Source organism: Cynara cardunculus (genome assembly GCF_001531365.2).
Source record: "Cynara cardunculus var. scolymus isolate 2C chromosome LG 13, CcrdV1, whole genome shotgun sequence".
NCBI classification, from domain to species: Eukaryota; Viridiplantae; Streptophyta; class Magnoliopsida; order Asterales; family Asteraceae; genus Cynara; species Cynara cardunculus.
In genome coordinates, this window is record NC_037540.1 from 13,079,370 (window position 1) to 13,086,132 (window position 6,763).

The following is a 6,763-nucleotide window of genomic DNA, read 5'->3' on the forward strand; positions in this document are numbered from 1 at the left end:
GATATATTTTTGTCAAAATTTTATGATATCTTCAAACATATATTTTATTCAAAAATAAAAACATCATCGCTTTCTTAAAATCACATAAATCCATATTGTAACATCGACTGAGATAAAGAATAAAATGAAATATTAAAATCATGATGTATCTCGCTGCATTGCGCGAGTACGCTTCTAGTTTTAATAAATTTGATTTGTGATTGGAAATATATAATATTTTGTTAATAAAAAGTTAAAAAAAAAAGCGAATCAGATGAAATTTTTGGTACCTATAGTTTGTTTAAAGACCGATTAATCCTTCAGAATGATTACTAACTACGTTGTTAAATAGAGGGACCATGGGTGTTATAAAAATGAAAAGTAAAGAACTATTAGTATAGATAATTTATTTTAGGGACCAAATCTAAAATTTGAGCAAACCATATAGACCAAAGGTGTAATTCACTCGCGACATTTAAGTGGGGCCATGTTTAGCCTCCAAATTTGCCGGGATTAGTTGGGCTTCGACTCGGACACCCTTACAAAAAAAAAAGTACAAGACTTGTAAATATAACAAATTCTCAAGTACAAATAACATAATAGCTTCCAACAACCCACATATGTGATGCAATCATGATCCCTTTCACATTTCCCTATTTCCCTTATCCTCAAAAAGTGTCCAACCTCTGATGTACATTTTAAAACATAAAATGAGGGTTAGACCATGAGGTCTAGTGAGAAATCTCTTTTGATTGTTATTACAAGATGAAAATCACCAAAACATTTTTATAAAAACTTATATTTGTATTAATAACAAATAAACAATGTTTTATTAAAACAATTTTTTTTTTGTCGCATCATATAGATGAGACAACTTCAACTTATCACATCATGACCCATTGAAGTCTCAAACTTATCGCATTAAATAAACAAATAATCAAGTTATCACATTCCACATGTAATACACCAACTTATCGCATCACATTGATGCGATAACAAATTTTGTCACATCCTACACATGCGATAATAACCTTGAGGTGATATAATTTTTCTTCGCATCTCATTGATGCAATAACCCAATCTTGTCGCATCACACTAATGCAATAACCCCTATTTAAAGTCAATGCATTAACCAAACAAGAACAAAACAGAAGTATCCAACAGGAGCATGCGAGGGACAGGACAACCTAGAACCTCAAGAAAAACCGAAAAGACAGTCGAAAGTCAACTAAGATAAAACAACCACCAAACCAATAAAACAAAAAGACAAACAACGAGCCTAAAGATCAAGTTGCAACTGCATTAGAAAACCTTTCCCAAGAAACTCCATTCTTCGAGAATTTTGTGTACCTTGACAAGAGTTATGAAAGTTGTACATTGTCGATGCATTTCTTTTCTTTACTTTAAATTAAATACCTGAGATTTCTCTAGATATCAAGATGACTCTCTCTCTCTCTCTCTATGTCTTTCTCTTACAACAAAAAAACTGAATAAATTGCAAAAAAATACCACTTTCAGAAAACGACAAAACATGGAAAAAAAAAACAAATGGATTTACAATTTAAAATAGAGTGTAATATTGTTTTAGTAATAAGTTTATAACTAACTGTACATATTCGGATCAAAGGAACAATATCGATTTTTGCCTAGCTTTTATCGTACTTTGTCTTGTACCTTTTCTATTGCAGTCGTTTGTTACGATCACATGCTCACTCTCTTACCACACCTGTTTGTACAGAAGCACATATATATATATATATATATATGGGCTTATTCAAGGTAGAATTGAGTTGTTTGTGGTAACTGTGATAACCAATATTAACCACAAATCAATAGATAAATTAGGAAATTTATAAATTTGGTAATTTTAAATTAAAATCTTAATGCAAGGATATTTTTGGTATTTTAAAACTCTCCTCTCTCCTCTCTTCTCTCTCCGGCCTCTGGTGATACCACTATGATACCACTGTGATACCTAAAAATATTGACTCTGTTAAACAAAAGATACATTGTGATACCTAATCATATATAAGATGCATAGTGATACCACTGTGTTACATCTTCGATCGACCACACAAACGACATCAATGTGATACCCAAGCACATATATGATGCATTGTGATACCATTGTAGTATCATCGGAGGACGGTGGCCGGCGGACGGTGGACGGAGGACGGTGGCCGGAGAGAGAAGAGAAGAGGGAGGAAAGTTGTAAAATACCAAAAATATCCTTGCATTAAAATTTTAATTCAAAATTGTCAAAATTATAAATTTCCTAATTTATCTATTGATTTGGGGTTAATATTGGTTCTCACAGTTACCACAAACTAATTAGTTCTCATTTGATTAGGCCCCTATATATATATATATATATATATATATATATATATATATGAAATATATGCATAATTCTTTATATGTTCATTGTATATATAAATATATCAGTTACAAGTTTTGGGCAATTTGTTTTAACTACTTATTTTAAATAACATTCATGCAACTGTCCAATTACTTTCGTTATTTTACTTTTCGAGTTGGACGATCAAACTTCACTAAGCAGACGACTAGTTCAAACATGGTTTAATAGTAAAAAAAAACATTTCAGCAATTCCTATTACAAGTTACATTAACGTTTCAAAAAAAGAATTTTCATCGTAGCAAAAATGTATAATTATAAGAACAACCCCAATGATGATAAGTTAAAGAATTAATTTGTAGTTCAGTTTACAAAGAGACGTAACGACTTTACTTAAATACACATCTTGTTCAAATCTGAATCATGTGGGAGCTAAAATTGAACCCTTCTGCTAGCCTCGGTCGTGAGGTTAGCTCTAAAATACCTCCTCAAATGTGGTTCTTAGAGAACGGGTTTCGTATAAAACCGATTGAAATTACCAATGATCAATCTTTTACTCAAATAAATCGGTTTGTAGTGACACGACATATGTGTTCCCTAATCTATCTTTTTCCTGATATTTTATGGGTCTTGGGTAAGATAAAAAAGGGCCCTTTATAAGTACAATATTTTTAACATATTGTTTTTATCATCATAAATAATATTGAATTGAAGAAATACTAATAATTCATATAAAACAGTTTTTCCAAGTATTCATGGAGGCGAAATCAATCAGTAATTATTTGTAAATTAATATTATCTACCATATCATTTTTACATAACATCATAAACATGTTCCACCATCAAACACATCATATAATCTATACTATATTATAAAACATTTGACAAAAACTCTTATAAACTATTTTTTATGCACGGAGTACTGTTTATTGATGCATATTACTTAAAATTCAAGATTACAAGTAAATTGTGCATAAGTACAACTTACTAAAGCTCTATGTTTGAATTCGTGTAACTAACTGCGGATAAACATAATCAAATAGAGAATAAACATCTCATTTTAAAATATAAAAATCTAAAATATAATTAGAATAATTATTGAATCTAACATAATACTTAATTATTATCTTTATAAAAAAAATATATTATTAAACTTAAATTAAGTTACTTCGTTACGATAAATTAAATTATAATAAAATTTTTGAATTAAAAAAAATACATAAATAAAAACTTTTAAATAGTTAATTTGATACTAATATTAATATATTTTTTGCAAATTTTATATGATATTTTCAAATTTATATTTTATTAAAAAAAACATTATCGCTTTCTCAAAACCACATAAAATCGTATTATATTGATATAGATAAAAAAAATAAAACGAAACATTGAAATCGAAATGTGTCTCGATGCATTGCACGAGTACCCTTCTAGTATACCTTTAATATATAGATTGACATCATTTTGGGTATCAGTGTTGACTATTCGGAGTACACTCTATCTAGAGTACACTCTATCTAAATGAATATAAGTCAGTTGTATTTTCATATTTATCATCATTTTAAACGTTTAGGGTTAAAACAATTTTTTTACGGAACCACCAATCTTATAATCGAAAGGCCATATTAGGCATAATTTGAGATCTTATTCATGTTTTAAAGATAAAAGAGTACTTAAAATTCATACACTCAGTATTAGTTAATAAGGAGTCAATGATGTAAGGAAAAACAAGAGTAGTTTTGAAATCCTAAATATAGATATAAGTTGGATGGTCTTGTATTGCTTGTAATTTTTTTAAAAAGGAGTTTTTTTAGTTAATAACAAGAAATCTATTATATTCAAATACAAAAATAGAATTCATGTGGATGAAATAATCAAAAGAGTGAATGAAAGATAAATGATGGAGAATATATCAATATTTTCTAGGCAAAGTAGTTTTAGATTTTGGTAGCAGATAAAAAACTTAATAAAACATAAACAATATTATAAAATGAACGACCAATTAACATTTTACATTTCTTTTTTCTTCAGTATAATTAATTAATACAAGTCTAGGCCTTTAATGTAATGATAAATTCTTTTTGGGTCCTGTTAAATACTAAAGAATATTGTGATTATTTTATTTACTAATTTGTTTTGAACTACTGTTACATACCATATAACATATGCTAGAAACATTTTGACCCATATTTCTTGTGGGCCCTAGGTTTCGTCCGGTCCACCCTCAGTCAGGAACGACCCTGTCTCCTTGGTTGATTTAGCTTTTCTAACGTCTTATTTTCGAGTCTTTCTTTTTTACAAAGGAACGGGAGGGAAAGAGAAGGAAATAGGGTGAAGAAAAAAAATTGGGTTCTCGAGATTTTTAAGTGGGAAAGGAAGGAAAATAAGACCGATTCTAAAAAATGTTGCAAAATAAACAAAATGTTGTCACTTGACTAACATGTTTTATTAGATACATTATCAAAATTAATGATTTGAATTTGTAACATGTCATTTTATTAGATACATTATCGAAATTTGTTTACATTTTTAATGACTAAATTGTTGTAGAAAAATTACGGTATGTTTTAAAAGAGCCAAAAAGATATTCGTATAAGAGGGTTGGGTTCACGTGAGACCAGTTTGTTTCCATGAGACCATTTTTTTACACTTGAAACTTCACAGCAAATGACCATCTTTTTACACTTGAAACTTCACAGCAAATTTACTGTGAAGTTAAAAAAAATCCGAACCTTCACAGCAAAAACACTGTGAAGGTTACCTTCACAACATTTTGCTGTGAAATATCAAGTGTAAAAATGTGGTCTCACGAAAACAGACCGGTCTCACGTGAACCCAACCCTATATATAGACTTGGGATCATGTGAGACCAGCCTATTTTTGTGAGATTCGTGAGACCACCCTGTTTTTGTGAGACTCGTGAGACCACCCTTTTACACTTGAAACTTAACAGCGAAAACACTGTGAAGGTAAAAAAAGTCGAACCTTCACAGCAAAAACACTGTGAAGGTTAAAAAAAAGTCACCTTCACAGCATTTTGCTGTGAAGTTTCAAGTGTAAAAAACTGGTCTCACGAAAACAGACTGATCTCACATGATCCCAAGTCTTTGTATAAGAAAGCTAAAAGAATAAAAAATACGCCCACCGTGGGGCTCGAACCCACGACCACAAGGTTAAGAGCCTTGCGCTCTACCAACTGAGCTAGACGGGCTTGTTGTGCTAACTTCTTCATTTTCTTATTTATATGCAACTGAGACATCAATATTCACAGCACAATGGGAGGTTCTTATAAGAAGTATAATTGTAGATAGTTCTTATGTATGTCATAGAAATCTTTGGAGTTCTTGAGGTTCTTACCTTGAACATTGTGTGAAATGACGCTTTATAAACCACAAGGGTGGTGCCTGATTGGATTGAGCTTGACTCCAAAGGTCAAAAGTACCAAGAGGTCTCAGGTTCAAATTCAAGGAGAAATAAAAATCCCCTTGTGGCCACGAAGATTCAAATGCGGTGACTCTAGGCTATCTGCAAAGCAGGTGGTCGTCCTGGGATTAGTCGGCTCGCATAGTGGGTTGGATATCCAGGTTAATCAAAAAAAAAAAGTCACCCACAATATTTGCTACTCCTTCGGTCTTGGAATAAGTGTTTACATTACTCTTTAGTTTGTCTCAAAGTAAGTATCTACTTTCAAAAGTAATTATCTATTTTCTCATTCTACTCATAATTATGTGGTGGAGAAAATTTATGTTTATACTTAAGGATAAAATAATTAAAAAGTGTAATAACTACACATTTCTACAATTGTGTGTCATTTTAATTGTCAACGTTTATTTTGGGACGGAGGGAGTATTTGTTGATTATTATAATGATATAATAATTATTAATGTTAAAAAAATACATGGGAGCCACAAAAAGGGGTTCTTATACAAATTAGAGGTGTTTGTGATGCGGTTTGGAGCCAACCATAAACCGCACCGCATATGCGGTTTGAGCATTTTCCCAAACCACAAATTGCACCGCATATACCTCAAACCGTATTTTACGGTGCGGTTTGTACCTATCACATTTTACGCCTACAATCCAATAATTATTAAGATTAAAACTTCATTATAAAATTAACAATAACATGACCATAATCCAAAAAGTTCAATTTAGAGAGCGTCGATTGAAATGAAATGAAGGCGACTAATGTTTGAAAATTGAGTTCATGAGTAAGGCATCAATTGTATGTAAAATTGAAATCTTTTGAAACTTGAAATTTGATATTAACATTTAAACTAGGGCAGAAGTCTCAGATTCATGACATAATCGTAGATGTTTGTTTAAAGTTTAAAAGTGCCTAACGGATTAATGGGCTATAATTTATTAATATTACGGATCAAAACCCAAAATTTTAAACTTTTCTATGGGCTAGGGAGAAAAAATGAT

The 6,763-nt window shown here is 30.7% G+C and overlaps 1 non-coding gene across 1 annotated transcript; it reads right to left on the reverse strand.

Annotated features, from left to right (window-relative positions):
• Positions 1-5,473: 5,473 nt before the first annotated feature.
• On the reverse strand, positions 5,474-5,546 carry TRNAK-CUU. Its single transcript has one exon. It is a non-coding gene; the product is annotated as a tRNA-Lys (tRNA).
• Between the last annotated feature and the right edge of the window lie 1,217 nt (positions 5,547-6,763).